The 21972-nt window shown below is 38.2% G+C and overlaps 1 long non-coding RNA gene across 4 annotated transcripts in view; it reads left to right on the forward strand.

Annotated features, from left to right (window-relative positions):
* Nucleotides 1–21972, forward strand: part of LOC139080951 (uncharacterized) — a 158723-nt gene that overhangs the window by 22194 nt on the left and 114557 nt on the right. For 2 of the 4 annotated variants that reach the window (XR_011535842.1, XR_011535844.1), the window contains exon 2: nucleotides 11488–11514. The exons of the other annotated variants lie outside the window; for them this stretch is intronic. This is a non-coding gene — a long non-coding RNA (uncharacterized lncRNA). The remainder of the gene's footprint in view (nucleotides 1–11487; nucleotides 11515–21972) is intronic. 4 annotated transcript variants of the gene reach the window in all.

Raw genomic sequence — 21972 nt, forward strand, 5'->3', positions numbered from 1 at the left:
CTTACGTACAATAAACCACATCCATTTAAAATGTACAATCTAATGAGTTTTGACAGCTGTAATACAGCCATAAAACCACCACCACTATCGAGATAGAGAGCATTTCTAATATCCTCTCCAAAATTCTATTTCTTTGAAATCCATCCTTCCCTCAGCTCACCTTTGTTTCCTTTTTTTAAACTCTGAACTCCAATTTTATGACCATAACACACCGTCTTCCCCAGTCCCTTACTTTCAGCTTTCAATACCATCTCGCTGGTCTCCTGATGGTTAGCGTCCTCCTAGCTCTGCTTCTTTCTCTAACTAGTTAAAATGGTAACTCTTCAACTATATTATTTCCAGCTGTCTTAATCTTCGGCTGAACTTGCCCTGCCAATCACCAACTCTGCAACATTCGTTTTTTCCCCACTTCTGCTTCAGGGCTGTAGAGTTCTACTGGAGAAAAAGCACATATCCTTTTAGACTGGATCCGTTACAAATTTATGATCTCCGACCTCAGCTGTCAACACAGCTCAACCATTCTTTTACTCACCCCTAAGTGGTTCCCTTTCCTGAACCCTGCAGTAGCCATTCTAAACCTTACCAATCTCATTAAGATCCCTGACCTTTCAGGCCTTCCTTTTGGCAGAGGGTTTAGCAGCTTACCTCAGTGATATTCTTCAACATCCCTTCCCTCAGCCTTCAGACATGTCTGTACGTTCAGTTATCCCTGCCTTGCTTAATTTTGTCTTAGAGGAAGATGTGCCCTCGCTTTTTTCCAAAGATAACCTATCCATGGTGCTCTTGATCTCCTACCCTCCATTTCCACTGAGACTTTATTATCAATTACCCAGTTTTTCCCATTTATCTAATCTTTCTCTCCCTATCTCTCTTATCTCCTCCTTCTTTCTTCTCTCTCTGCCTCCCACTCTCTCTCTTTCTCTCTCCATTTTGTTCTAGTCTGCCTGTGTGTGTGCTTATCTGCGATGACAATCATAACCACAAACCAAACATAAAACCTCCCCTAATCCCCAATTTCTCTTCTGCAACACACAGATTACCTGGAAAAGTGGTCTATGCCCACTATTCTACTTCTCTACCCCTATTCACACCTCATCTTATTGCATTGTGGTTTCTGCCATTATCACTGCATCAAAAACGCTCTTGAATAGAGATGTTTATTTAACAATTATTTATAAAGTGTCAGGTACTTTTTAGGTACTGGGAATAGAGCCATGAATAAGACAAAATCTCTGCTTTCACTGAGTTTATCTTCTGGAGAGGGAGCCAGACAATAAACAAGTAAACAAATAAATACACAATGATTTATTTGTGTGCCACAGCCAAGTGCCACGAGGGGAAAAATAACATAAGATGTGATAGAGGATGACTGGGGGTTGGCCACTTAGATCCAATGATCAGAGAAGGCCTCTTTGAGATGATGGCATTTGAGCTGAATGATGAGAAGGAACTAGTCATGTGAAAATCTAGAAGAAAAATATTCCGAAATGTGGAACAGCCAGGGGAGAGGCCAGTGTAACCATGGCTTAAAAATCGGGGCAAGAATGGTAGGAAGTGATGTTGGAAAGTTAGGAAAGATCAGATCAGGTAGGTCCTGAAGGTCCGGTAAATACTTTGTACTGCTCTAAGTATAATGAGAAACTATTAGAGAGTTGAGAGCAGGTAAATCACATGATCTGACTTGCCTTTGTGAAAAAGATTATTGGCAGTTGATGGATAATTGATTACAGGGGAGCAAAGACAATAGCAAGGAGACCAATTAGTAGGCTGTTGCAGTAATATGGGTGAGAGGTGGTGGCATACCAGATACCTTCTCACTTCTGTGCACTTGCTCATTCAGCTCTTTCTATCTGGTGAACCCTGATTCATAATTTAAAATTCAACTCAACCATTACTTCTATGGAAAGCCTCCTCCAATTCCCAACCATGCTCCATCAGACAAAATTAATTGCTTCCTTATCTGGGTTCATACGATTTTTCTTATGACCTTTATTATACCACATACCTAGCAGAGTGGTTACATGTAAAAACTTTGGAGCCAGATTGTTTGAAAGGAAATCCTGTCTGTACCCCTATTGTAAGTTGAATTGTCACCTCAAAAGTCATATGTTGAAATTCCAACTCCCCAGTACCACAGATTGTGATGTTATTTGGTCATAGTTTCATTGCAGAAATAATTACTTAAGTAAAGTCATACTGCAGTAGGGTGGGCCCCTAATCCAATATGACTGGTGTCCTTCTAAAAAAAGAGGAAATTTGGACAAAGACATGCTCACAGAGGGAGCACTATGTGAAGATGAAGGCAGAGATTGGGGTGATGCTCCTAAACACTAAGCAATGCAAAGATTGCCAGCAGACCATCGATAGCTAAGAGAACAGCATGGAACCGATTTCTCCCTCACAGCCCACAGAAAGAACCAATCCCAACAACACTTTGACCTCACACTTTTAGCCTCCAGACCTGTGAAACAATAAATGTCTGTTGTTCTAAGTGACCATTTTGTAGTATTTGGTAACTACAGCTCTAGCAAACTAATAGATTTTGGTATTGGAGTAGAGTGCTACTGTGACAAATATCTAAAACTGTGGAAGTGGCTTTAGAACTGGGTGATGGGTAGAAGATATGAGTTTTGAGGCACTTGATAGAAAAATCTTAGATTGCCTTGAAGAGATTGTTGATAGAAGTACGTATGTTAAGGGAGATTCTGGTGAGGACTTAGAAACAAAAGAGATTTGTAGAGAGAGCTCCTATCATCTTAGAGAATACATATATCATCATGAACAGAATGCTGCTGGAAATATAAATGTTAAAGGTGCTTCTGGTGAGATCTCAGACAGAAATGAGAAACATGTTATTGAATACCGGGGGAAAGGCAATCCTTAACATAAAATGGCAAAGAACTTGGCTGAATTTTGTTTTATTGGATGGAATGTAGCACTTAAAAATGATAAACTTAGATATTTAGCTGATGGGATTTCTAAGCAAAGTGTTGAAGGTGTACCTGATTTCTCCTTGCCACTTATAGTAAAATAAGAGAGAAGAGAGGGGCTGGCCTGGTGGCGTAGAGGTTAACTGCGCACGTTCCACTTCGGCAGCCTGGGGTTCACCAATTCAGATCCTGGGTGCAGGCATGGCACTGCTTGGCAAGCCATGCTGTGGTAGGCGTCCCACATAGAAAGTAGAGGAAGATGGGCACCGATGTTAGTGCAGGGCCAGTCTTCCTCAGCAAAAACAGGAGGATTGGCGGCAGATGTTAGCTCAGGGCTAATCTTCCTCAAAAAAAAAAAAAAGAGAGAGAGAGAGAAGAGAGATTGAAGCAGGAAATATTAAGCAATAAGGAACCAGAACTTGAGGATTTGAAAAATTCTCAGCCTATCCATATTACAAAAAATGAGAAAGTATACTGTGGAAACTACAGTAAATGTCATGGCTGGATAACCGTTTGCTAAAGAGTGTAAGCATATGACTTGTGTATCTAATCAGCATCCCAGGAGAAATGTTGCCAGCTTGGACTGAAGGTGCCAGAAATGGAAGGAAATGAAGGAAGGTCGTTGGATTTCTGAGATTCTATAGGAATGAGTCTATAGAGATATTCAGCTGAAAACTGTATTATCTTCAACAAAAGGAGGAAAGATCCCAAAGGTGGTTCAGAGACTAGCTCCTCCTTGGTTTCAGAGGTCAGGGCTGCAACCCTAGTGGGCCCAGAGGACAGAGCATCAACCCAAAGAGAATTATTATCAAGGCTTAAAATCTAATGGCATTTACCGTGCTAGTGTTCAGACTTGCTGGGGATCTGTGGCCCCTTTTTTCCTTCAGATTTTTCCCTGTAGGAATGGGAAGGTCTGTCCTGTGTCTGTTCCACCATTGTATTTGGGGAATTAACAACTTATCTGGTTTTACAGGTTCACAGATGGAGAGGAATTTTGCCCCAGGATGAGTCATACCCCAGATCTCACTCCTATTTGATTTAGATGATATTTGGATGAGTTTTTCAACTTCCAGTTGATACTAGAATGATTAAAACTTTGGGGGTTGTAGAAATGTGGTGAATGTATTTTGCATGTGAAAAGGACGAGTGTTTGAGGGCTAGAGGATGGATTGTTATGAGTTAAATTGTGCCCCCCAAATTTGAAGTCCTATCTCATAGTACCTGAGAATGCGAACTTATTTGGTAATAGAGCCTTTGTAGATGTAGTTAGTTAAGATGAGGTCATACTGAAATAGGATGGGCCCCTATTGGAGGTTGCCATCAAGAGGACATGACCGCTGTTTGACTGAGGAGCTGGACCCGGGCAATCAGAGGCTGGTTACCCCTTCCCCTGTTGTTGGAATCTACGTTCTGCCCATGCTCACCAGGAGCACTTTCAAGGACACAGCCTTGAGAGAGTAACGTGTTCTTGAGACCACCACTGGGCATGTGACTGAACCCCATTAAGGCCTTTATATAAACTTTTAAGATTCTGGTGGGCAAGTGGAGAGATTTACTCATCTTGTGGCCTCCTAAGACAAGCCACGTATGTAAGTTGCCTTGCTTGTTCATACTGCCACCTACCAATCTAGAGTGGTCTGCCTCTTTCTTCCGTCTCACCTTGCCCTCTGTGTTTGGGGGACCGTTTTGAATTTCACTTGTGGAACTCCTGAGATTGTGAACCAACAGCCCCTAATCTAATATGATTAGTGTCTTTATAAAAAAGGGGAAATTTGGACATAGACATGCACACAGGGAGAACAGCGTGTGAGGATGAAGGCAGAAATTGGGGTGTTGCAGCAGAAGCCAAGGAATGTCAAAGATAATCAGCAAACCACAAGTTGCTAGGAGAGAGCGATAGAACAGACTTTTCCTTCACAGTTCTCAGAAGGAACCAATCCTGCTGATACCTCCATCTTGGACATCTAACCTGTAAAACTGTGAGACAATACATTTTTGTTGTTCTAAGTCAGTACTACCCAGTTTGTGGTACTTTATTACAGCAGTGCTAGCCAACTAATACAATCCCTTACTAGCTGTGCAACTTCAGGTGAGTTGCATAACCTCTCTATGCTTCAGTTTCTTTATCTGTAAAAAGGGAATAATAATAGTCCCTGCCCTGTGGGGTTGTTATTTGTATTACATGAATTAATACACGTAAGTGTTTTGGAATAGTGTTGGGCACATGGAAAACACTCACTGAGTATTAACTGTTATTCTCCAGACAACTTGGAGTTCTCAGAGGGCAGGAATTATCTTTTATTTATCTTTGCGTGCTATGGGATTAACAAGGTACCTGGCCCAGAGTAGAAGCTCAATATTTGTTTGTAGAATGAATTCAGATTCCCGATTTTATCTTGCGGAATAGAGCTTTTTAGAATTCTGTGATCTAGAGATCCTGGATTTCATTTCTAGTGCTTTGCGATAAAAATATTCCCAATGTTATTCAGATTGCGGTGAATAATTTGGTAGCTCGTCTACAGTTAAGCTATCACGTAGTCTCTCCAAATCTCAGTTTGTTCATCTATTAGATGAAATCGTTGAGCTAGATGATCTCTAAGGTCCCTTCTTATTTCAAAATTCTGCAAGACTAGGTCCCTGACTATAATTTAGGAGGGCAGTGCATTTGAAGAATGAGTTATATTTGCTCATTAAAGAAATAATGAAATATCTCACAAATCAACAAGAAGGCACTTTCAGGGAATGAAGACTTAATTTGGCAGGGCTCATAGTGCACTTTTGCTAGATCATTAAAATGAATAAGACTTTATGTGCATATCTATGTAATTTAATGGTTCCACTTTTCCACAAACCATTCAAAGAATTGCAGGTCTCTCCTTCTGTCGCAAGCTTCCCAGAACTGTTCCTTTTTCACCCCTCAAGTGATTATTAATAGCATTACAAGCCCCACAATTTCTGTCTATAAGCAGAACATTATGTTTTCCAACATTTTGTGTGCTGATTCAACTCTCAAGACGTTTTCTAGTCAAAACAACTGAAACTGCACTTAGGGTGAAGTCAGGGGATAGTTGAATTCACTAATACTGATCGGAACAATAAAAGGAAAATTAAAACAGTGATTTTCAGACTCTAGTTTGCATCAGAAATACTGGAGAGCTTCTTAAGAATGTAGCTTTCTGCCCACTCACTGCCAGATTCTGATTGAACAAGTCTGAGGGGAGGGGCGCCTGTGAAGGTGCATTTTTCATAAGCCTCTCCAGTGATTCCTATGTCGGTGGTCTTTCAACCATACACTGAGAAACACTGCTGTGGTCAATGGACTTACAGGCTCTCTATAATGGATATAAAATTATTTTTTTTAAAGCTCTATTAAAGTAGCAAAATTAAACATTTAAAACTAGACCTACATCATTTACTACAAATTGCCTAAATACTAAATTTTTAAGGAAACAGTATAATTTGGAAAGCTAAAAATCATTAAGTAACTATTTATTTATTCCTATTAATAATCTTATTTAAAGACCTTGATTACCATGGATCACACAACCATTTTAAATATAAACTTTCTAATCTGCTGGTCCTTTTGGAAAAAGAATGAGGCTTTCTCCCCTCTCTGCCTCTACTTTAGCATGTTCACTTGTGAAACTACTATGGTTTATGTCAAGTGAAATTTAAGGAAAAGTCAGGTATTAGTCAGCTTTACTGTAGTAATAAACACCCCCAAAGTGCAGGGGCTTACGATAGTAAACATTTATTTCTTGTTCGTGTTATGTGTTGGCTGTAGATGAGCTGTGGCTCTGCTTCACCCTGCTGCACGTGTTTCTAGTTCTCAGACCTTAGCTGAGCCGCCCCTATCTCATACATGCCATTCTCATGGCAAGAGGCAGAGCCAAACATGTGATCACATTTAAAGCCTCTTCTAGGATATGATATAAATCATGTCTACTCACATTGCAAAGCAAGTCGCATGGCCAACCCCGATAACTGAGAGCAACGTGCACTTCACCTGCAAGTGGGCCTTGCAAGTTACACGGTGAGCATGGGAGCGTACGACTCTGTTACAGGCGAGGAATTGAATAGTGGTGAACAATTTGATTATCTAACAGCTGGTTCAATGAACAGTTCTGATTTCAGCTACTGTGTTTCTTTTTAAAGGAATCATTCATTTCCATAGAATATACCTCAAACAAAATCTGTTGGGGTAATGTAATCAAGTTTTAAAATTGAAATTTAAAGTTTTAACAGCCAAGGGTTACTAATTTTGTTTTATACATATAGACGATGCCTTGATTTGGCTGTTGTCATCGACTTCTTTTGCTTTTAATCTCGACTATAAGCTCCATTATGTCCTCTGTTGTATCCTCAGCGCCCAGCACAGTGCCTGACCATACAATTGAGCCCAATAGATGACTACTGAATGAATAAATGAATGCTACAGGTGGCTTGGATTAACAGAGTACAAAGGGAAGAATGTAGTATTGATGTATCTTGGATGTATCTTTTGAAAGATCTCTGAAACTTCACTGGCTCCTTACTTCCTTTACTGTTTACTGATAAAATTGAAGTTTGCTTGAAGTGCCCAGCGGCTAGGACAATAGATGGAAAGATCAAGGGACTCAATAGTTTACGGTTATCTTTATTCGATGTCTCTTAAGGAAAGTCATGTTAGATCTGTTTCAAGGGATAAAGCCAGAAACTCTGCCTTCTTGGTCTTGGTATACACAGCACCTTGCAAGATGCCTGGTACACAGCAGGTGCTCAGTCAATGCATGCTGTTAATTTGGAGTTTTTCTTATATTATTAGGCCACAAATGATCACTACTTTTTTCTATTGTCCTCCTTTGAAATCCCTCTTCACATTCCCTAGTCTCTGACAACAAGCCCCTGTGAACTGGAGAATACAAGCTCTTACATGTTCCAAGTCATACTGCCCCACTGTCCACAAACCATTGTTCTTGATAAAGTTTGCGTCCCCACTACTCTCTCCCCTCAGGGCCAGTTCCTTTATCCATCATATGTCCTGTGAAGGAGACAAGATGGGGGACAAGAGAGAGTTTTTATTCCGCAAGAGTTTAAGGATCACAGTTTTGAGAGACTGGCTTTCTACTTCAATATGTCTGGGTATTCTTGCTCCCATGAAGCCCACGCTTAGTCCCTCCTACAAACAAATAACCATGACAGGTTGACCCTCCAGCTAGAAATACCCAACATGTGTCTGAACTTGCAGTGAACAGAGGATTTAGAATTCTCTCTGGGCCTTCCAATACCCTGTCAGCCTACTGGTTTTCTAGACACAGGGGACTTCTGGGAAAGTTACAAATAATTCCTCATTTTAATTTCACTTTCTCTGTCGTCCCAATTTAGCAATTTTTATTTTAAAAGGATCCTTGCCAAGTTAGGCATAGCAATTTTGCATTGACTTTAAAAGCTTATTAGCTATTTGTTCCAAACTAGTTTTTCCGTATTTGTTTGTTTAGTTAAGGGTCTCAAGACTTTGGTTAGAATTGATATTTGTTTCAACTTTAATCATTTTAGGAATGCTTGTTTTACTTGTAAACTTGCTATTTATCAATTTGTAGGGATGACATCTGAGTAAGAAATATTATGAAAGAAAGGAGATCTCTATACTTGGAATTATACAATTTTCTAAATGCTATTTAAACTGTTTCCTGAAGAATCAATATTCTCTTTCTCAGAAGGCCTCTGATTTCTCCACTCAACTGAAGGACATGGAAGACACTCGGTTTTAATCTTCAATCTCAAAAGACGAACTATACTCAATTCTTATGTCTATCTTACATATATTACCTGTATCATTTCCTAAGTCTGCCATAACACAATAGCACAGACTTGGTGGTGTAAACAAAAGAAATTTATGTTTTCACACTTACGGAGGCTGGAAGTCCAAGATCTATGTACCAGCAGGGTTGGTTTCCTCTGAGGCCTCTCTCCTTGGCTTGTGCTGGCCACTCTCTTGCTGCTCCTTTGCATGGTAGTTTCTCTGTGCACAGGCACTCCTGGTGTCTCTTTGTTTTATTAAAACACCAGCCATATTGGGTTAGGACCCCACTCTAATGACCTCATTTTAATGTAATCACCTCTTTAAAGACCTTATTTTCAAATACAGTCACTGGAGTTTGGGTCTTCAACATAATGAATCTTGAGGGAACAAAATTCAGCTCATAACATTACCAAAGGCTATGAGGCAGGGATTGTATTTTATTTTTCTTCAAAACATTCTGGTTAAGTAAGTAGGAATGATTATGTGATTTCACATGTAAAATCAGTGCTGCCTATTGGCACCTCAAAAATTCCAGATTACTATTCTTACATATTTTAATAATAGTTGTTTCTTAATAAATCAAAAGAGATCATTAGAAATTGATGCAAAGTATAAACAGTTGAATCGCAAAGTATAAAGAGTTATCTCCAGCCCAAAAATATTCCTTACATTATTTTGCCTGCATCCTTTCCTATGAATATGTCCACTTTTGAAAATATGAAATTTGTTCATATTGTACCTAATGTCTTGAAAATCTCCCTTCTATTTTACAATATATCACAAACATTTTCCCATGACATCAAATATCTTTCTAAAACAAAAATATTTAATATTTTTCTAGAATTATATTGCATGGCTGTTTGATAATTTTATAAATATAATTTCAAGAAATAAAAATAGAATATTATTGGTCTTTAAGTTTTCATTCATCGTTTATTTAATCACTAGTTAATCTGAATACTTTTCATATATTTATTGGTCTTTATATTTCCTTTTCTGTGAATTGCTTGTCAATGCTCTTAATCCATTGTTCTATCTCGATATTCATACTTTGCTTACTGAATTTTAATAGTTCTTTGTAGAGTAGGGATATTTACACACTATTTATAGTATATGTTGTAAATATTTTCCCAGTTGGTTCATTGCTCTGTAATTTTATTATGAAAGGATTATTAATATTTCACTTTGTCTTGCATATAGTATTTCTGAAAATATCTCTTATAGTGAACAAGTTAGCATTCTTTTTCCACTCCTTCTACCTTGTGATCATTATGGCATGAAGTTAGATTAAGAAATTTAATTAAAGTAATATATTACCATATCATGTTTGTAGCTAGCATATGAAATTGGCAAGACCTCATCACTTGCCTGCCAGATTCCTGGTCTTTTAAATGCCCTCCATCTCACTTATAATAGCTAAAGACAAGAGGTGTCATTCCACTGGGACTGCACTACCCCTGAAGTGTGGACTTTTGACATTCAACCATTTTTATCTTCAGCCTCATAGGTTATTTACTTCCTGCCCTTCTGAGACTGCTGAGATAGGTGGGTTACTCAAAGGTCTCCCTTAATTACCTTGAAATCCAGAGATCAAATATAGAGCACCCAGAGACATATTTTCTGAAGAGAAAAAGGATGCCTTAACTACTTCGTCTCAAGGTTGCCATCTTTCTTTTCTTTTCCAGATGCAATTCCTGCCATACCACATGGCTTAAGTTTTTGTTGGAATGGTCACTTCTGACTGCTTTTGAGGCCTTCAACTTCTCATGAATCTATAGACTCTTTTCTCTACCTCACATCACATGTTTACATTATATAATAGATTGCTGGGTTATAGTAATTTATTGTCACATAGCAGCGGCAACCACTATTCTAATTTCTACACCATAGATTAGTTTTACCTGCTTCTCAACTTCATATAAATGTAATTGTATGGTATGTACTCTCTTGTATCTGGCTTGGTTTGCTCAACATAATATCTACAAGATTCATGTTACTTTGTGTTCCTCATTTCTTGTTATTGCTGAGGAGTAATCCATGGCATGAATATGCCACAATTTTTACCCATTTTCCCATATAATGATGTTTGTATTATTTTTAGTTTTTGGCTATTATGAATAAACCTGCTATGAACAATCTTGTACAAACTTTTTTTCTTTTTGGCAGACATAGATTTCCTCTTTCTTGACTATAAACTTAGGAGTAGAATTGTTGAATCATAGAGTAGATGTATGTTTATTTTATTGCAAGCTGCCAGTCAGTTTTCTGAAGTGATTGTCTGTTTTTACACACCCACTGGCAACGTCTTGTGGTTCCTGCTGCTTCACATCTTAGCAATTAGTCAGCACGTTAACTTTCATCATAATACTTTTTCTAAAAAACCATCCTTCCTTTTAGGGAAAATAGCTGCAAAGATATAACTAAACAAATTCTGTTAACTCCTGTCACAAACTATGCACGTTGATCCGGTACTTGTTTTCTCTCACCCTGTGTAATTTAAGCTTTTAAAGGTAATGTTATCATTTGCTCACATCTTGTGCATGAGCATTCAGGTCTTTCATCCTCTCGTCCCCTGTGAGACTATAATCAGGGGTGTTAGAGCTGAGCTAATTTCATTCTAAATATGCTTAGTATGATGCAAGATCCATGTATAATTTTAAGCCCAGCTGATGGAATAACAGTATATATTAAGAAAAAGCTGTATATAAAATAAGAACCGACCTTTCACAATCTATATTTTTCTGAGACTTTCTTTCCTATTTTCTTGTATTTCAGAGTCCCAGTAGAACAATTTGGATTAAGGTATATACCATTCTGTGTCAACAGAAGATCACTTATTTGGTAATAAATCAGAAGAGAAACATTTGGGTCATTCTACTTTAAAGATACTATCTATTTACTAGCCATCTGGGTACTCTGGTTATAAGAAAAAAGTGACCTTGGTGTTCACTCAAAACTGTGATGATTATCATTTCAATAAAGCAATTAATGGATGAATGAGCATGCTAAGTTTAGAGTCCTGGGGTGGGAAAGGAGAGCTTTCTTCCTAGGTTGGATATATTATGTACATATCCAGGAGTTTTTGCTATAATGCTTATTTTGAAAATATGAATTTCTTCTAATACATATGTAGTCCTAAAAATCACTGTGCTATACATATAATACAGTAAAAACTACAAGGCTCATGGAAAAAATAAGGATAGGCACACGACACTTGAAAACTTCATCCTGGTGTCGGCCTGGTGGCATAGTGGTTAAGTTTGTGTGCTCCATGTCTGCGGCCCAGGGTTCACAGGTTCGGGTCCCGGGCATGGACCTAATGCTGTTCTTCAAGCCGTGCTGAGGCAGCATCTCACATAAAATAGAGGAAGATTGACACAGATGTTAGCTCAGCGACAATCTTCCTCAAGCCAAAAGGGGAAGATTAGCAACAGATGTCAGCTCAGGGCCAATCTTCCTCACAAAAATGAAACAAAACAAAAAAAACCAAACTTCATCCTAACTCCATTTTCCCCATGAGTCCTTCAGTTTTTATTGCACATTTGTATAGTGCAGTGATTTTTGCAATACGTAAACCTTGTTATAGCATTGTAGCAGAACAGACTATATATACACAATATAATATATAATATTTATATGTAATGCTTATATTGGTTGAATGAAATGAATGTCCATGTTGTTAAATCAGAAAAGAAACTTGTATATAGAAGAACAGTAAAGTTAAAGCAATAGAAAAATTGACAATTGGCCATTAGTTTTCATCTTATCCTTGTTTTTTTTATCGAAGATAGATTGTGGTAGAAGATACTTTGACTAACACCCTCCTCCCAAGCTATCCTTTGGGGTTCTCCTTGAAAATGAGTATAGCTATTCTTTTCAAACATAAGTTGAGTGTTAATAAAAGTGTCTTTGGGGCTGGCCCAGTTGCACAGAGGTTAAGTGCAGGTTCCGCTTCGGCAGCCTGGGGTTTGCCGGTTCGGATCCCGGGTGTGGACATGGCACCACTTGACACACCATGCTGTGGTAGGTGTCCCACATATAAAGTAGAGGAAGATGGGCACAGATGTTAGCTCAGGGCCAGTCTTCCTCAGCAAAAACAGGAGGATTGGCAGCAGTTAGCTCAGGGCTAATCTTCCTCAAAAATAAATAAATAAATAAATAAATAAGTAAAAGTATCTTTATAAATCTTTTCTATTTTTATTGATCTGTAATATAGAATTAAGTGGCAGCATTCAACACTGAACATACAGTATAAGTAAAAGAGAGCATTGATTATGCAAAAACAGCTCCAAGAAAGTCCCCCACTATGCCTTTTCATCCAACAATTCCTCTTAAATCCCTGAATCTTTCCTGATTTGTTTCTTAGTGTGCAAGTAATGCACAACTGATTTGGCTGACAGATTGAGGTGATTGGTTGTATATTTACCATCTTTAAGTTTTATTTTCTTTATTCCTCTTGTTTTTACAGTAGTCGAATAGCTTGTCCTTATCACACAAAGCAAAAAGCAGCTCATATGTCCCTGGCGGGTTATCTTTCTCTCCGGCTTTCTTTCTTTCCTTCATTTTAAAATTTACGACTTCCATTTTTCTGTTTAATATGCTATAAGATGTTTGGCAAGCTTGATTGCAACTGCCTAATTCAATCTCTACCCAACAAGTAAGCGGTTGCAATCAATTTTCGAACACTAGCAGTACAACAGGGAATGATCTCTACCCATTTTTTTTTTTTTGGAAGACCACACTTCAAATAATCTTGTTCCCTGCAGGGGACAGTTTACTGTCAACTGTATAGTGATAGGGGGTGTTTATGATTTTAAACATGTTTCCATTGTGGTTTCTCCCCTGCTGGTTTTCTGACAGCCTCTGTTGTTGGTTGTGTCTTTCCTGTGCTCGAAATAAGCCCTGCATGGTGAGAAGTCTGTGTGGCTTTGGCAGCCCACTGAGGAGTGGGGATTACTTTAGCTATAGACCCAGATTTCTTACAGGAAAAGAAATAGTTCTCAACATTTGCGGACTGGACCAAAGTAACAAACCGCTTGTAACCTGTCATTGGAAACATAAATTTGTCAGAAAATTTGGCTTACATTTAGCTAAAATTTATCCATTTGGAAGATTTATTGTTTAGGATTTAATCTCCTATGTAATAACTTTATATGCCCTAGTTTTCTTAAATCAAAGCGCATGATATATTGTTCAGTCATTCTACAGTCAACAGATGGAGGTGTTTGCAGTAACTCCCTATGGTGATAATGATAATAAGAGCCATAAACTGAGAGCCCTTCTATATGGATGAGCTTGACTTCCATACATAAATATATTTTCTTTCATATTTTACCTAAGACTCAAGCACGCTATGAGTCATGCAGATTGTATCAGGCAGACCGTGTTCTGCAGGAAGCAGATAGAGGTGATGATTCATATCTAATCCCTCCAAAAATCACTAATGAGATCTGCTGGGCACTGTAGCTGGATGTGTTTATCTTACCAAATGTGTATGTGGGTAGCCTCAAACGGCTCACTGATGACCTTTAGGCTTCTGGAACAATCTCTACTTCCTGAACTCTTCTCTCCTCTTCCCCTGCTCTTGCAACAGACAAAACAAACAATCCCCCCATCTCTCTCTCTCTCTCTCACGTGATCTATTGTCATACCTCAATATATCGTAATTGAAATTAATGTCAGGAGCGTAAATTACCCTTGTTATTAGTTGCAATAAGTTATGTGCCACGCTTGACTGGTTACTAAATAGATCTCATTTTGGTTTCAGAGGTTAAAGTTTTTTCTGTTCACATTTGTATTTCTCCTTTGTTCATCATTCACATCTTCATATTACTTTTGCTTCTATGAAATTGACTTATTAATATTTTAAAGATGTTATTTTATGTAGTTATTTATATTTGAAATCATTTTCCTGTTCAACATTAAATCATTAAATCAATTGTATATCTGTTTTCCCAAAGATTTTACCTTTTTTATAAAAGTTTTATTTTTAGAGCAGTTTTAGGTTTGCAACAAAATTGAGAGGAACATACAGAGACTCCCCATATACCTCGTGCCCCGACATATGCATAGCCTCCCCCCATTATTAACATCACTCACTAGATTGGTACTTTTTTTTAACCAAGGATGAACCTACATTTACACATCATAACCACCCAAAGTCCACCGTTTACCTTAAGGTTCACTCTTGGTGTTGTGCATTCTTGGAAGCAACCAAGATGTCCCTAGGTAGGTGAATGGATAAATAAACTGTAAAACATCCAGACAATGGAATATTATTCACCACTAAAAAAAATAAGCTATAAAGCCATGAAAAGACATGGAGGAAACTTAAATACATATTACTAAGTGAAAGAAGCCAATCTAAAAAGGCTACCTACTGTACATTTCTAACCATATGATATCCTGGAAAAGGCAAACTATGGAGAGAATAAAATGATCAGTGGTTGCCAAGGGTGTTTGTTGGGGGAGGGACGAATAATCAGGGCCCAGAGGATCTTTAAGGCAGTGAAAATACACTGTATGATATTATAATGATGCCTATATGCCGTTACATATTTGTTCAAACTTATAAGCTATTACCATTTTTGTTATAGTCTAGCTACACTGTAGATATACTTCTTTATTAAGGAAAAAGTGCATCATATGTTTATACTAGAAAAAATGGATGATATGAAGGTTTGGATATAAAGGTTTGCTACTGGACTTATGAGCATTAAGATTCTTAGATTTAGAGCCAGTCCTGGTGGCCTAGTGGTTAAAGTTCAGTGCTATCACTGCTTCGGAGGCCTGGGTTTGCTTCCTGGTCGTGGAACCACACCACTCGTCTGGCAGTTGCCATAATGTGGCAGGGGCTCCCATAGAAGAACTAGAACAACTTACAACAAGGATATACAACCATGCACTGGGGCTTTGAAGAGGGAAAAAAAGAGGATGACTGGCAACAGATGTTAGCTCAGGGTGAAACTTTCCCTGCCAAAAGGGGAAAAAAAACTCTTAGATTTTGTTTGACCATTGTTTGGCCTTTGAATAGTTATATAACCTTGCTTTGTTTCAGTTTTCTCAACTCTAAACAAAGGCAGAAAATCACACTTGTGTTCCAGAACAAAGAATGTTCAAGGGAAGTGTTTAGTGTTCTGTGTCTTCTGCCGGGAGATGGGGAGAGGTGGGTGTGAGGAGTGCACACACACACACACACACACACACACAGATATATATAGTCTTTGTATAGTCTGTCTTACTGTCTTATCACTATATTTTGAAAAAATCTACAAATAATGGGTTGAAGCTTAAAATTAAAAATTTGATTAGGTGAAGAGAGCTATTTCTGTAGGGAAATGGTAGCAGTAAACTCACGTGAGGCATGTGTAGCTATTTGTGTCTGTGTGTGCACGTGAGAAAAATTGACTAAAATTGTCTGAGATCCAGGTCACGTTTTCTAAATTTCTCTGTCACCATTACTCAGTGAACTGGAGAGAACACAGCCAGTGATTGAATTACGCTTCTGCTACTTACAAGGGTACATGACTTTGGGCAAATTATTTAACTTCTAGAGCCTTAGTTTTGACCTCTGTAAAACAAGAATAACTTTTTTGAAATATGCAAAGTATTTATCTAGCACAGTGCTTGCTTTCTTGTATGTACATAAATAAATAGCTAATAATATTATTATGATTTCAGTTGAACTTAAAAACAGGAGATATTCAAGGATCAAAAGGGGTCACATAAACGGGATCTTTCTTGTTTCTCCAACTCTTTCCCAGCTTTAACAAGTAGTAGGAAAAGGGTCATCAGTGAGAAAGAAGCAAATGAAAAATCAAACTGTGTGGGTGTTCCTCTAAGATTTGTAGGCAGCTTGTTTTGGCCTTGCCTTCCGTCATAAGTGGGCCTTCACAATCCAAGTAGAAGAGCGTCAAGCTTAGACGTATTAAGAAGAAGACATGTTGTTAAGAACTTCTCTACTTTTTCTGAACATCTTATATTTTTGAATCTTCTGCAATGCAGATTAAATTTTCTTTGTGTTTTTGACAGTGAGATTAAATTCTGACAGCTGTGAATGAGAAAATTCCAGAAGAACTAAATGTCAAGGCAAAATTGTAAGTGTTGGAACGGAGGCAAATTCGTGGTGAAGAACATAAGCATAGCAATGGAAATGATCCACAAGCTAGCAAGAGAAAATAAGCAACGCGAATGGCAATTTAGTGTCTAGCATTCCTGCTAACAAATTCAACTAATAACACTGTTCTCACAAGAGAAAATCCATGCAAATTTTACTCTTCAACTAAAAATGGCTTAAAGAACAAATTTCCAGACCTTGTTGGTCATTTTGACCTACGAGTAAATCAAATAACAAAACATACCCCCAAAAAAAGAAAGAAAGAAAAGAAAACAAAAAGAAAATCAAAAAGTATCAAAACTGTGGAAAACCTACGTCTGAAATCATTCCACTCTGGAAACTCCCACACTTGAGAATTAGGATTTCTTTAAAGGAATTTCAGAAACCAAGACTGTCATTGGAGAGCACACCTACTACTGCTAATACTTATGTAGCACTTACTCTGTGCCACATTCAAAGTTTTGTGCTTATTAACTCACTTAGCAACCCTAGAAGTAGATCTTATTATTAACCCCATTTTACAGATGAGTAGCTTAAGGCAAGGAAAGGTTAAGTAAGTTCTCCAAGGTCACACAGCAAAGAGGCAGACCTGTGATTCAGTACCAGGCAAGCTAGTTTCAATGTCTGTTCTCTTAACCTCTATAAGATAACGATTCTTTAGTCAACTGAAAAAGCGTACGTTTCATAATTTGAGATTCAATAAACTATAAAAACATACTGAAGAAACTGGAATGAGAAATCTCATTCTCAGTTCAGATTTCTACTAACTGTTGTAAAGAAGTGTGTCTTTAAATAAAAAACATGAAACATATATATTGAAACTATAGCTTATAATGCTCCTTGGAACAATGAAAAAGCTGTGGGATAAAGTCATTCACCATCCCTTACCATAAAAAGAATTACTTTAACATGCAAGATTTTTAGGCCTCACAGGTATAAATGTTAATCTTGCTGCATAACAGCTCGGTGATAGATAACTCATCATTACATATTATCTAATGTGATAGTTGATGACTAAATAGGAGTAAACACTTTGTCACTTTAGGCCAACAGCAGACACCCAAACTTTATTTCTTTACAAGATTATCCTAATTGACTAGAACATAACATCATAGTTGATAAAGCCTAAAAGCAAATTCCCACATTCACGTCTTTGTCTGTCTTTAAAAACTATAAAAAGAAGGAAAAGGCTGTTCAATTCTACAGTGCCTGAGTTTAGGGTAAAAACATTTTTTTCCCTATTTTTATGAGTCTAAAGTATGGTTTCTTTAAATTAAGTCAATAAAGAATTAATACTCTCTTGTTTAAATAACTTCACATCTTACAGCAGTTTTTTGAAAGTTATTTCATACAGACTCAGCAATCCTCAGGCTACCTCTGTGAAAATGATCAAAGTGATCAACACTTCCTCCATTACTTTTCATTTCCCTCTCAACTCATTGCCACCCATCCACCTCTTTCAAGGCTTTAAGTGATACATGCTGACTTGATCTAAAAGGCCAGGTAGATCTAGGTATGGTGTGAGAGGTAATACCATATGTGAGAAAAACAAAAATGTTAAGAAACTTGACAAGAATTGAATGTGACATTGGGCTTTAAAACTGTAGTGAGAATGGGAGTGAGATCGGGGTAGAATTGAAACTGGAGGGCTGAGGGCAGTTCTCATTTTGCTTTGTTATTAGGTTATTAAATAGATTCCTATCATTTAGAGTAGGAAAGTTATTATGAATCAAACCTCGTTTCTTAGGTTAAAACCATGAGCTGTGTCATGACTTAAGATTTTTCTGGGGATGTCCTATTTTATTTTTCTGTACTATAAGCAACACTACGTGAACACTGAAACTACAACTTTGAACATTTCTTAAATCTTCCTTTACGTCAAATTACCAGGAATGAAATTGCCACGTCGAAGGGCATGGACATTTTTAAGGCTGCTTGAACATATTGCTGAGTCCAGAAAGGTTTGGATTGTAGCCAGCATTGGGTATTTCCATGCCTTTCAGGCTTTGCCAACTTGATGGATGGATAACCTTATTTTAATTTGCATTTCTTTGGTACTAGTTCTTGAGCTTGATCCGAATGCAAAGATGAATTAGACCTGTCTCTGCTTGTGAGGAGCTTATCCAGTTAACTTAAATGCAAGTTAGTAAATATTAAGATAAACATATAATTTCAATGTAATATAATTTACACTTCCTATTTTATACTGCTGCTCTCCTGGCTTCTGGAGGAGAAAGGGTCACAGGATACTATAAGACAGACCCATCCCAATGTGACAGTGAAATGTTAATTGAAAATCCATTTGCTAAAGAATTCCAAGAGATGTGCAAATGCTGAACATGACCCCATTAACATTTCAACATGACTTTATTTCACTGTTTTTTTTTTTCTCCAGTCCTCTGGCTGTAGTTTCCCTGACGCATGATGATTAAGCCCTGGTGAAGGGTGGCTTGTGGGGGTACTGCGAATAGCAGCCAAGTGGGAAATACCAAATAGTGAGGGTGAGGCTTGAGATCCGGCATTAACCTCCCTGGACATGCCTAGGGAGCAAGCAGTTGACAGCAGCCGTGGCAGTTGCAGCGGTGATGGAACGTCCCAGAATTGAAATGTCAGTTACCAAAACAGTCTCTAATACCAGCTGCCTTGTATTGAGCAACCTATGAACATGGCGTTTTCTCTACATTCGTTGCCCCATTTCATTCACACAACTCTGTGACATAGTGATTGTCCCTATTATTAAACATAAGACAACAGAGGCTCAGAGAGGTTAAGTCTTTTGCCTATGCTGCATAGTAAGCAATTTATAAAATTAGGATTTTAAAGGACCTTTGTCTGAGTACAGAGACTCTTTTGACCATGCAGTACTTACCAGTAGTACAATAGATAACCTAGGTAAACCAGACTGTCATTTTCGCCCAACCTATAGGAATAGAACCTTGGTATGCCTCTCTTTTTCCTGGATGTCAAAATCTGGTTTTCAGATTTTGTTTTTAATGGCTTTGAAGACAAACCTTTAACTCTTTACAAAAAGTTTTGACTCACTCTGAGTTCCAATGCATTTTCGTTTTGTGGTGTGCCTGAAGTTAGAATTGAAGTGATGGGATCCGCGTTAATCAGAGCAGATGCCCCCTTATTAACTCGGTCATTGTTCGTATGAGGATCCACATCTATGCTTCTTACATTAAAGCCATTTCTGCGGCATTGAGCTGAAATGACAGTTTGCAAAGTGTACTCTGCCAAAGGTTGCCTGGCTATAATTTAGTAGCGTTAATAATAAAATGGCATTACCCCCTTTAAAAAGTATTCAACTTTCCAGATGAGAATAAACATAATAAAAGGTAGACTGCTATAGGCAGCTTAATCTTAAATATTGGGCTGAATAAAACGAATAGTCATAGAAAGATGATTCAAACGTCTCCCTCAATATAAGGTCCCCTGAAACAATGGTATTATAGACAAGGAACGGGCAGTCACACAAATGTGAAATCCTCAAACGCCTCAATACCCACTGTTTTCTGATACCCTGAGACTGGGCTGTACGGTGTTCTCCTCTGTGACAGCCTCACTGTGGAAGGTTTTACAGTGTACTGATTCTGGCCCCATCCTGAGACATGCCGTGGGCATCTGATTTGTTTTTTCTTAAAGCACTCCGGATGACGCTAATGCAGAGTCAGGGCTGAGAAGCGCTGCAATAACGCACACACAGCATTATGTAAGTTTTGGACGTCAGTGGATGCTGCCTAATTGCGGGCTTTAAGGCCGCGCAGACTCACTTGCACTGCAGAAAAATCTGAACTAGCTCGGGAGGATTGTCTGAAAAAACCTTGACGGTCTGAGGCTTTGAGTGGGAGGGAAGCCACAGTGAGGCCTGGAGATATCGCCCTCTCGTGGTAACTTTTAAAATAACAGAAAGTGGTGCAGGTTGTCTAGCCATTTTTGGAGAAGAATGTTTAGTTTTGAAAGGGTAACTTTTTTTTTTAAGATTTTATTTTTTTCCTTTTTCTCCCCAAAGCCCCCCGGTACATAGTTGTATATTCTTTGTTGTGAGTCCTTCTAGTTGTGGCAAGTGGGACGCTGCCTCAGCGTGGTTTGATGAGCAGTGCCATGTCCGCGCCCAGGATTCGAACCAATGAAACATTGGGCTGCCTGCAGCAGAGCGCGCAAACTTAACCACTCGGCCACGGGGCCAGCCCCCTTGAAAAGGTAACTTTTAAGTCCTAATATGATTTTCCAGTTGGCACTATTATTTAAGCTTCATTTTAATTTCAATATGATTGTATCACAAACTCAGGTCAGTGGTTTAAAGTATATAATTCCTCTCTCCTGGTCAAAGCAGCTGATGGTTCTTTTCTCTTTTCTCATCAAGAAGCAAACCAATCAAACCTTTGTTGTAATCAATCTGAAGCGATTAGTTTACTTTTGTCTTTGTCTTTCATGACATAATATCATTTTTTGAGTGAACTGAATTGATATTATACCTTTCTCGTTGGCATTTTTGCCTTTTCTTTTCCTCCTCTTTTTTCCTCTCTTTCTTTCTTTTTTTTTTGAGGAAGATTGGCCCTGAGCTAACGTCTGCCACCAATTCTCCTCTTTTTGCTGTTGGAGACTGGCCCTGAGCTAGCATCCGTGCCCATCTTCCTCTACTTTATATGTGGGATGCCTGCCACAGCATGGCTTGATGAGCAGTACATAGGTCTACCCTTGGGATCCGAACCAGAGAACCTGGGCCGCTGAAGCAGAGTGGGCAAACTTAACCACTATGCCACTGGGTCAGCTCCCCATGTCTTTTTTTGCTTGTTTTGTTTGTTTTCTTTTTACTTTGGCTCTAGAATGTACTTCTATGTGAACATATTTTAAAATGAGTTTCCAAATCAATTGGGCCAAGTTAGGTCAGTTATTAAAGTAGCAGACATTTCGTGTTCTAGTTACATTTGTCATGGCCCTGACAACATCTGAATTTCCAAAGAGAAACAGATACATACAAATGCAGGTTTCTGGTCCATTACATTTTCTGCAGATTCAAGATAATGAGGCACAATTAAAAACATTCTTATTTAATGGTGGCATTGCTACTCTGAAAATAATCTGGGCACATAATCCAAATGGACATCTCAGTTTCTTTGAAATGGCTTTTCTAGTGAGTG

The sequence above is a fragment of the Equus przewalskii genome, chromosome X (assembly GCF_037783145.1).
Source record: "Equus przewalskii isolate Varuska chromosome X, EquPr2, whole genome shotgun sequence".
In the NCBI taxonomy this organism is placed as follows: Eukaryota; Metazoa; Chordata; class Mammalia; order Perissodactyla; family Equidae; genus Equus; species Equus przewalskii.